The 11,386-nt window shown below is 41.2% G+C and overlaps 1 long non-coding RNA gene across 2 annotated transcripts in view; it reads right to left on the reverse strand.

Annotated features, from left to right (window-relative positions):
* Nucleotides 1-11,012, reverse strand: part of LOC120749871 (uncharacterized) — a 172,129-nt gene extending 161,117 nt beyond the window's left edge. For both annotated transcript variants that reach the window (XR_009207672.1, XR_005699803.1), the window contains exons 1-2: nucleotides 10,906-11,012; nucleotides 1,403-1,521 (exon numbers count right to left, since the gene is read on the reverse strand). This is a non-coding gene — a long non-coding RNA (uncharacterized LOC120749871). The remainder of the gene's footprint in view (nucleotides 1-1,402; nucleotides 1,522-10,905) is intronic.
* Between the last annotated feature and the right edge of the window lie 374 nt (nucleotides 11,013-11,386).

Below are 11,386 nucleotides of genomic sequence, written 5' to 3' on the forward strand. Positions count from 1 at the left end.
CAACATCCTTTCCCAGATTTCAGCTGGAGTACTACAAAGATTCAGGCTGTCATGATAAAAAATGGCCAAGCAACTCTTCTGGCTTGCTCTGAGTCGGCTGCAATGATTAGCAGCAAAATAGGTCTTCCAGTGACATAGTCAAGACAAGTTCACCTTTCAATCTGAAATCCTGATTTTAGACGGTTTTCAGCTGCCCAGTATTTATTACAGCAGCCTGCAGAAGCTTCAGACCGGCATGAGGACCCCATAAACTTAATGCTGAATACAAGAAGTTTGTAGGAGTCTGTACAGAGCACACAGACTTTCTGCCAGAGACTTTCTGAGAGACAGGAAGAGTCTTCCAAGCTGAACAGATAAGTGAATGGGAACCACTGACTTTTGAAAGGCCCCATCCTGCCTCTGTCCCTCAGCTCCAATATATCTAGAAAGATTCACTGGTTCTATGTTTCCCCAGAATGTTCAAGTGAGGGCTAAAAGACAATGACAATAGCAGTTATGCTCTAACAACATGATGATACCTCTGCCTGAAAATATTCACATACATCAAAGAAGGGCCTGACCAGTGTTTAAATAAGTCACTTGAATTTTTAGACACTATTATACAAGGGGGTTTTATTTGTACTGCTGCTTTTGATATTTATTTACTTATTAGCAAATAATTTTCATCTGTTAAACATTTGCATCTTATATGGGAAACATCAAAAGCTTCAGACCTTTGATGACATTTATCCCCACCAGTGCACAGCAAATTACAGCGAGGAGAAAGAAAAATCCAAACACAAGGCATTCAAAGCAAACCAGTATGGAAGGCAGAAATGCATCTAGCTCCAAGCAATTATATCTTAATGAATAAACATTGTTCTCCACTGCTACCTCATGCTAAGAGATACCCACAATGCAGCCAGCATGAGCTTAATTCTTTCCATTCCTTTTCCTTAGAGCAACGTTGTCACTTTTGTTACAGCCTGAGCGCTGCAACTCTGATATTGGCAACACTGATGGGAGCATGGGAGCATTTTACCCCCAGAAGGAAAATTCTACAAGGTGTGGAAAGGAGAAAATCTCCTATACAAGTTGTGCAAGTATGAGACACTCACTGTTCACTTTGTAACATTCATCAAGCCATGTGTTTCTGCAAGGTCCTACAGGTAAAGAGGGACAAATCCAAACTGTTGAGGTGTTATGAGAGAGGCAGAGGGAGACAATTAAAGTTTCCATTAAGTATAAAAGTGCAAGATTTTGTACTTAAGCTCCAGAAGTTACATTAATGGAAATTCAAATACTTACTGCCAGTGTGATACCTGAAAATGAGAAATGCTCAATTGGCAATGAGCACAGCTTCTCTTTTCTAAACCAACCTAAAAACAAATCAATAAAATCACTAATTCTGTCTTGCACATACCTTTGCTGTTTATCAATCCAATAGATGTGGCACTAGAAGCCTTTGAGAGCAGATTGAAGCTTGTCTCTGGAGTTCCCCTGGTGACTCCGGCAGGTGGAATGCATTAGCTAAGCCTTCACCTATGTTAGGCAGGGAAACAGGAATTATTTCGAGTAAACGAGTGTGACTCCAGAGCTCTTTATTGTGCCAAACCAAGCCTTTATTTTATCAGTTACATCGTGGGCACTGCTCCGTAAGATGAGTAGGAAATATTATTTTCTTTTCCAATTAAGGATTGGTAATCATCACTTGGATGCAATGCCCCAGCAATATATAGGTAATAGATGTGATTAGGGAAATACACACAGCATTCAGTCTCAGGACTGAGCACTACAGGACCAGAGTGGGGAAAGGGAAAACCACTTCACTCTGAAGCAAAGGGACCACAGTGGAGAAAACCACAATTCTCCAACCCAGGATTTCCTTCATGCTCTGCCCAAGCAGCAGCAGCTCCACACGCCACTCTTTAGTGAGGTCAAGAACACAGCTACAAGCTTGCCCTCCAGTAAAATAAGTAAAACAAGAGTTTCAAAGCCTCCCAGGATGTTTAAATCCTTGGCATAGTTAATATAACCATGCACAGAAGCACAGCAAAGAGTTTGCAGTGGTATGAATGTGAGTCCTGTGCCTACAGAAGTGACAGCAATGGTTTCATACTCCAAACTGTCTTCTCTCAAATCCTGTCACTTCTTCACCCACATGTTCCATCATTCACATGCTCAGCAAACAATGCAATACGTGGAAGGTTAAAAAAACCCCAAAAACAAACCAACAACAACAAAACAAACCCATCAGAAAAACGGCATAATAAGGTTTTTTCCAGGTTGCTAATGTTCATCAAAAATCAGAATCAATAAAAATTATTAACTTTAACAAACATAAGCGCTGGTCTAATAATTTGAGTGAAATATTTCTAACAACAGTTTCAGTAGAGCCTCCTAAAACTGTGTTTTGCACAGGTTCATGCTAAATCAACAGTATGATGAAAGTTTAAGAGCAATATCCCTAAAACTACTCATGTTGAAGAAATTAACCTATGGATTGAATGTCTCTTACAGTTGACAATTAATGCAATCATGGAAAGAAAAGGAGGAAGCATGAGTGCCAAGGGATGGGAAATGGGAGGTCTGATTTCTTTTGCAAAATTAACTCTTGGGGCTGAAATAAAATTCAACCTGTTGGCTTAAATTTGGCTTTTATCCTATTCAAACACCTTTCTAATTAGTTCAACATGTTAGATGTGTCTCAAACTGGACCTTGCACCTCAGGGGGAAACACCTCTGTTGATGTCTTGTTCTGTAGGGTACTACCAAGAATACTACCAAGGATTCCATGCACTCCAGCTTTTCTATGTTTTTAATCCAAACATATCATCAGTATAGACAAATAACACTAAAAGATAGTGTCAAATCCTAATAAAGAATGTCTAAAATATTTTTCTAATTAGCAATTATAGTGAGGTGTCCAGAACCAAAGTCGGCAAAAAGCCCTTTCACCACAGGACAGGGCAGGAATGCAGAGGAGGTGGAAGCGATGAGCAGAACTATAACTTGGAGCACAGACATGTCCAAGGGAGCATAATCTCATAGCAACATTTTTCTCTGGTGAAGCATTAGAGCACCTATTTTTAAGCACATATTTAAATCCAACATTTAAAAGCATTAAAGAGTGTGTTGAAATTCTTTACTTAGCTGGGCCCAAGAAGTAACTCACTTCCATAACTCAGTCTGATGCTGGGTTATGATACAAACTGGATTTGTACACACATCCTTGTTCCCAGAAGATGAGGAATTACTGGAAGTAATTGCAACTTTCTAGTACCTGAAAGGAACCCACAAGAAAGATGGAGAGGGACTATTCACAAGGACAAGGGATGATGGTTTTAAAGTGACAGAGGGAGGGTTTAGATTTGGTATCAGGAAGAAATATTTTGCTCTGAGAGTGGTGAGACACTGGGAAGAGCAGCTGTGGCTGCCCCATCCCTGGAATTGTTTAAAGCTCAACTGGATGGAGCTTAGAGCAACCTGGTCTAATGGAAGGTGTCCCTGTTCCAAGCATTGTTCCTCCAATACCAACTACTAGTCAGGATAACCGGGCTACTGCAATCACTTTATGATTAGGAGAGACAAAAAAAAAAAAAAAAAAAAAAAAAAAAAAAAAAAAAAAAAAAAAAAAAAAAAAAAAGCCCAAAACCAAAGAGCAGAATCTTTCTGTTTTACAGCCTGAAGAGTGATGGGAAAGCAGGGAGGGATTTGTGCCTCAGCAGTGTGGCTGTGAGTCACGCTGCCTCCCGGGGCTGCTCCTTGGGTGGTGCAGTTTACACACCATCTCTTGCTCAGAGGACGAGCCTGAAGTCACCATCCAGCTCTTTGGGAAGCAAACAAACACAGATTTTACATACACTTGATCATATGGCCTGTGTGATGTTATCTGACTCATAATTATCAAGAGTAAATTTTTTAAAGCTCAGACTGTTTGCTTCCAAAGGGCTCCCAGTGGAAAGCATTTCTACTTCCACATTTCCCTGCTTTGAGCATCTTCTTGACTATTTTTTTTTTTTTCCTTTGGTTTTCCAGGTCCTCTTATAATCTCTACCACCTACTCAGCAAGTCTCAATGCAGTCAATACTGACTAACCACAGCCACAGAGCAACTCTCTGCTCACGCCAATTATTTTCAACAATATATGGATTAGATTACACACACACTGCCAGAAAAAACGATCTACCTCAGATTTAAATCATTAAGAATGGCCCTCTGGAGACAATAATCTCTCCTCAATGTGAAGGCTACAGACAAATGTCAGAATTCTGTCTGGCCTAGGAATGTTTCCTCATAACAAGGCTGGTTTGTGCAATCAATGAGGCTGACAAAATCTCCGATACGCTCTCAGGGCCAGATCCAAGGCACAGGGAAGTTTATGGTAACACTCCCATTGACTAGAGCTCTGTGGGAAACCCTTTTTTCCCCTGACCCATGAGAATTTTTTTGAGATTTTGAAAGCTTTTTCCCATCCTGACCAAGGCAGAAAAATTAAAATCTCAAATTTTGCAGCCTGAATATCTACTTGCATCACTTCCACAAAAGAGACAAGATTTAAAATAAAAACCTGATTAAAATCTTTTTTCAAAAGTGAAGGAAAAAAATTAAATTTTGAAATTAAAGATAGCTTTCAAAATAAAAGGCTTTATATTAAGAAATGGGCATTTTTTCAACAAAAGAGTCATCAAAAACTTGTTGATCAATTCCAACATTCTCTCCTGAACTGTAGAGCAGGTCTTTCCTGCATGAGTGAGTTCACCTGGGATATTTTGCTCTTTAAAAATAGAAAACCCTTGTACACAGGGATTCCATTCATCTTCCTAACAAGCATAATTTATGTTCCAGCCACTGAAGAGGGACGGTCTCCCCTTGCACACCAAGAGGTGGAAGCCATTTGATTGCAAGGAGAATAAAAATTCCTCACAGGTAATTGCAAAACATAAACACCACATCTCTCATTTTAAATCAATTACGCTTCCTTCTGCAAGGTGGCAACTGTCAAATCATCTGTCTTAAAGCAGCATCTTCCAGCCCCAAAGGTCCTGAACCCTTGTGAGGCAAACCCCACATTCCTGTTACAGCCAAAGCCACTGGATGGAGCTGTTAGAAACAGTCTCAAGCTCCAGCAGTGAGTCTTGTTTAGTCTTTTGGAAATCTGCACTGATATTATTTTTAAGACATTTCCAGTGGGAAAGGTCTTGTGAGCAGCGAGGAAGGTTTCTCTCTGTTTACAGTATTTGCAGAGAGTTCTTGCTCAGCAGGGAACAGACAGGGACATCCTACCAAGGCCCTGGGTGATGACTGAGGTATTTAGCCGAATACAAGAAAGCAACACTGAGAACACAAACACACACCTCCATTGCCACACCAGTTTAATTTCTTGTGAGGAGAAACTGTCTTGGATGCTCAATATGGATTAGCATTCAAAAAGATAAACAGAACAAGGCCCACTCCAAGTGGAGAGGACAGGGGAAATGGAGGAAAAGATACCTATTGACCTACTGTAGACCAAAAAACTTGCAGAAAAACTGGAATTTAAATTAAAAAAATCCTGATAGACAATGCTAAGGCATTCTCTTGTACATTAAGAAGTTCCTGCCATGATTGAGTCATCGCAATCCATAATTCTTAAGGACAGTAGCTTCCCAGAAAAAGCATCACTGGTAATGTAGAGCTGGAGTTCATTATTCTTCCTATATATGTGTGTGTATGTATAGATAGTGAAAAACACTGACAATCCAAAAGCTAATAATAGACCAGGTGACAGCACCTGCAAATAAATGGCTTCTCCATGGGAAGTCCTGAATTGACATCTTTCAGTCTCTGACTCCAAGGGCCACGTGAACTGTCTCGCTTTCAGAACCTGGAGCACACTTTTCCACATGACAGAGAAAGCAGAGCACCCAAGGCTTCAGCCGAGTGTCAAAAGAGGAGCAGGCCGCATTCAGCAACACTCTGGAGCAGCACAGTGTTCTCTGTGGCACCAGCCATGTGCCGTGGAATGTGCCACTCCAGGAGCACCTCTGCACTTACAGCACAGTAAATCCCAGTGTCTCTCCCACGCCACTGACTCGGACAACCAGCGCGGTAAGTTCAGCTTCATATTTTTCATAATAACTTCAAAATAAGTGCCTGTGTCAGCTCAGTGAGCAATCTGCCCAGATATCTCCCCCTCTTATCTCTGGCTTTGGATGAGCTGTCAGGAAATTCAGGAGAGCAGTCAGTTCCCTCACTTCTAGTCAGAGCCTAAGGCCGGTTTCACAGGCACTCCTTTAACCTCCCACTTTAAGCCTCTTGCTGAGTGGGCCATGTTTTCTATCACCAGCCACCTTTTCCTAGTTATCATCTCAGCTCCCACAGCAGGCAAACCCAGCAGCCTTCCCAGCACAGGAGCCGTCTTGCAATGCTTCCTGGACAAAGTAGCACTTGAGGTCTGTGACTCCCCCGGCCCGGCCCCTTTTTCTCGCATCCTTGCACCTATTCACGCTTTCGTATGCATCAGGCCAATTCACCGCCCCCTTGCCCAGTCGCCATCCCAATGCAAAGCCTCATCTGTTGCCTGAAAGGTTTTCAGATGGTGCAGCAGATGGAAAAATGCTTAATTTGTCTCCAGCTTGTTGTATTGGTGCTATGCATCACATTTGCTGTTAAAATAAGAAACGGGGGAAAAAAAAAACCAAAACATGTGCTCATCTTGCTCCCTCACTCCCTCATGGGTTGTGGGGTCCTACAGGGCAAAGGAAATATTGTGTCTCTCCTGAGAATAACTGCATAAAGTCAGCTTGGAAGTTCCCGAGAGCAGGATAGGTCCAGATAAAATTGTTAAAGCAAGCAAAAGCACAAAGAAAAGCTGGCAGGCTCCTGAGATGAGCAGGAACTTGTCTACAGGAAAGACATCTTAAAAGAGCTTCATTTGTGGGATGATGTGTAACACTCAAAACCTTCATGGGGACTGCATGGAATTAGCTACAACTTCAAAAGTCACCAATAACTCATAGACACAAAGACTGAAGGGCATAAAGCAAACAGTGATGTTGTAGTAGTGGAATAAGTGAGTTAAACTTGTTCCAAGATCCCTCTTGGAACTTGTGAGCTTCCCACACCAGAGTGTTTTCTTGTCATTTTTTAGGAGAAGCACAGTGTAAAAACCATTGAGCTATTTGGCATCTTTTGGCACATGTGTTAGACAAAACGTCAGTTCTGCCTGAAGAATAACACCATGACATTACAGATTGGCTGGATAGATTATACACCTATGAAGACTAGAATAAACCAAAGTCAAAAAGCCACCAAGAGGTCTGTCCTACAAAAGACAGAGTGAAAGCTAACCTGCTGAATAAGGTAGATATATTATCTGATGTTCAAAATATTCCTGAAAGCAGCATTCCCACTAATGGATAATCTCAACTTTTTTCTATACAACAGATATTGTTTTATTCTCAACCTGCATATTCCCGTGCATAGGAAATGACTGACTTTGAAAGACAATGGATAATAAGTCTATCCATCCCCCTTTTTAATTAAACTTGGAAATTAAATGCTTGTTTCATCATTGGTATTCCTGATTTTTCGAGTTTATTCTGGATTTTGGCAGGGCCGAGCTTGGGGGTTTTTTAAGGAATGCAAACTGAAATAACTACATTGTTCTACTGTGGAGAGAATTTCCACACTGCCATCAGAGCTTTATGAATATGTACTACATACATACAACTGTCCATACCACCAAGAGCATGGAAAAACTTTGCATCCAACTTTGGAAAGGTTTTTTTTTTTTTTCCCCTTCATGGAAATGGGAAGTTAAACTTTCAAACTTTGAAAGGCCCTTTTATTCTTTCCTTCTGTTTCCATGTTGGGACTAAGGAGAAAAGGATAAAGGGTGACAAGAATAAAAAACAAAAAGGAGAAAGGAAAAAAAAAAAAAATCAGGAAGGGAACAAAGTTTGAAACCAGAACTCAGTTCTGTCAGCTATTTTTCCAGGTGTGAGAAATTCTTTCCTGAGTGTCTTTAAAAGTCAAAAGTACTCTGATATCTTTAAATTTTGAAAACTTTTCTACTCTGGACTTGCACTATTAGTACTCTTATGCCGGTTACAATGTAATCCATCATCAAAGACTCAACAACTGTGAAGATATTGACATAAAACCATCCACATATGTGCTATAATAAAAGGCATCTTTTTAGGATTAAAGTACATCTGATATGTGAGCACTGCATCATTTATACCCAAGCAATGTGTGTTCTTGGTTTCTACTAATTCTGAAAACACAAGAAGACAGGAAGATTCCCCATTAGTTCTGTATGAAAAATAGAAAGTGTCAGTGAGAGCATTCTCCATCCCTGAGATAAAAGGGCCATTTGTTTTCTCTGCTCTTTCCTCAGTGCTCTTTCCTCAGACTTGCACTCCAGAGGACTGAGCAATGCAGTGAGTTTTGAAATCAGAGACACCAGAACCTCTAATGGTTTTTAAGCCTAAGCTCACTTTTTTTTTTTTTGGCAGGGATATAAGATAGTCCCATTCCTATGATTAATGATCAAAAGAAAGTCAGCTAAAGAAAAAAAAATATTAAAGTGCAAAGTCTAAACTTTACGGACTTAGAAAATAACTTTTCCTGACATGCTGGAGGAAAAGGAAGTAAACTCAAACCATTTAACTCTCTGGATTGCACAGGCCCGTGACAATGACCTGAATCTCATCTCTGGCTTCAAATGTACACCAGAACCATGATGAAATAATCTATTCAACACTGACATTCTTGAGAGAGCATGCCAGGTTAAGGCCAAAATCCACAGGTATTGAAGATAAACAGAATTAACTAAGATTAAAAACATCCTGTATTTTGTGTGTGAAACTGTTCTTCCAACATCCAAGCAACAGACAGGCATAGATGCATGCACTTGCTCCTTTTCTGCTGCTGGGAATTCTGCCAACATGAAGGATTAAACCACACTTCCATATCATTCCCAGATGTGCAATCAGAAGAACATCCTAGAGCATCACCTCCACAGTTTGTCCTAAGAATCAAAGCTGCTCTTTATCCCACCCACCGTTAACATCTTTTCATAATTCATCAACCAGCAATAAACTGAAACCCTGCACAAACTTAGCCCTGATTTATTTCATTTAGTGGGTTTTGTGACTACAAGACCTGCCTCTAATTTACCATCTTTTAAGCTAACTACTCCAAAGCAGCACGTGTTTTCCCAGGCTCCAGCTACGCTGGCTGGGGCAATCTAGTCCCTGCAGTAATTTCCACTGGGAAAAGGAAGGCGAAGGGATGCAGCTGCGAGGTGTCTGCCCATGCCTGACCCTGGGTCAACAGCAATAGCCCAGGAGGCGCTGGAATCCCTCCTAGCCTTCTGGAGGATTTTCACGGCTCTGCATTTCTGCAGTGGGACTCTTCCCCCGCCACCCCTGGCAGCCCCATCCCAGGGAACATCCCTGGCATTGCCTGAGAACAATACACCAATATGATTTCAATTAGGGCAATAACAAATTCATGAAGGTTCAGCCCTCGCCATCTGTCCAAAGAGAGCAAGGATCTGTTTGGTTTGGGGCTTGGGGGGGATTTTCCCCCTCTTCCCATCCTCCTTTCTTATGAACCCTTTGACAATGCCATCTATATAACAGAGAGATTTAATGGGGTTTATTAAAAAAAAAAAAAAGAAAAAAGAAAAGAGAGAAAATTAAGGCTGTTCCACTATTAATTCTCACCACATTGGAGCATTACATAATTTATCACCTAACATGTACGTAATTTAGCATGATTCAACATTCAAGCACATTAAACCAAGACAGAAAAACAATAGTGAAATCTTATTAATAAGACTGATTCTGCCTTTCTAGAGGAGTAATCACAGTTCCACTAAAACTTCAGTTTCAAAAGTTTAGGTGCACTTTGCACTGAAAGACAAAAAGTGAATCAGCTTATCTAAAGCAGAATAACCAAACAGCTGGAAGCTTATAGGCTGCCACATAACTGTCTCGAAACCTTTACTTCCTGCGCACATACATACAAGCAGTAAATTAAGATTTTAAAGCCATTTAAATCTTGCAGGAGCCTGTCAGACACTTGCCTTGTGCTTCCACTTTCCAGGGCAAAAGGTCAGGCATAGGTCTGCCCAGACAACCAGTGCCTTACCCTATGGATATTTCACAGGTGGCAGCTTCCACAGCCCTGCACAACTGAATTAACTGGGGTTGTTTGTGGCCCTGAGCCCTCACCCAGAGAATTGCATGTTCAGACCTCATTGCTGCCCCATGAAGGGAAGAAAATAAAGTGCCACACATCAGGATGCAGCAGGGAGTCTCAGGGCACACTTACAGTGAGGGACGTAGGAAAGTGCTGAGATAGGAAGGTTACATCCAAGGTAATTCCAAACACCTGGCTCCAGGTGTCTTTTGGGATGTTTTATAGAGCCTGGCCCATTACAGAAGCTGCCGGAAAAACATGTGGGAAAGGAGGGAGAGGGTGGGGGAGAAGAAATATCTGTCTTCCAGTATACTGAAACAATTAATTAGAGCAGATTTAATCATTTCACTCATGTTGAAGGGAGTAAATTCACTCTAAACTTGTCACACCAAAGATAATGGAACAAGTCATGGGAAGGAAGATGTTACTTAGTTAAAGAGCAAAAGAGAAAGCTGTTGCAGCAGCCCTCTAGTTAGAGGGTAGAAATTAGCCAAAACAAGGACTTCTGATTTATCACAGTATCAAAAGGGTCCTGGTCTATTCCTTGTTACAATTCAGTTATCCTGACCCCAACCATTCACTGACCCTGGCTGCAGCAAGCTCCTACTGGAGGTTTCCCTTGCAGCCTCTGACTGCTGGTTATGTGCTGCTGAACTCTGACTGCAGCTTTTACCCAGCCAGACTGTGACTGCAGGTTCCAACAACAGGCTCTCACTGCACACCCAGACTGACCTCAGAACAGGGATTCTCTCTCCTGTTTCACCCACTCCTCCAATCCTTCCAGATCATTCCTTCACTATCTCCTTCCTCAGGATCCTTCCTCCAGACCCTCCTTCTTCAAACTGCTCCCCTCGACCAGCCAACCCAGCCCTTTTATCACACTATATTAGTTACAGCTGCAACTCATTAAGGGGCATTTCTCCTCTTTGTAATTAGGACAGCTGTGACTTATCAGGGGTGGGGCCACCTGTAATCCTTTCTTCTACACCTACAGAAGCACCAAAATTCTTTGCTTTGTTTTAAAATACTGTATAAGGTTATGTCATCACACTGAGATGCGGGGATGAGTAATTTATTCAGACATCATGGATTTTCCACCTAGATCTTTTCTAGCTTTGTTTCAGTCAAAAACATAATACAAAAAAATGTGTTTCAACATAACTTTTTGAATATATGGTGACTTTCTATGTTAAGAAACAGCTTTAGTATTCTA

The sequence above is a fragment of the Hirundo rustica genome, chromosome 3 (genome assembly GCF_015227805.2).
Source record: "Hirundo rustica isolate bHirRus1 chromosome 3, bHirRus1.pri.v3, whole genome shotgun sequence".
Taxonomy (NCBI): Eukaryota; Metazoa; Chordata; class Aves; order Passeriformes; family Hirundinidae; genus Hirundo; species Hirundo rustica.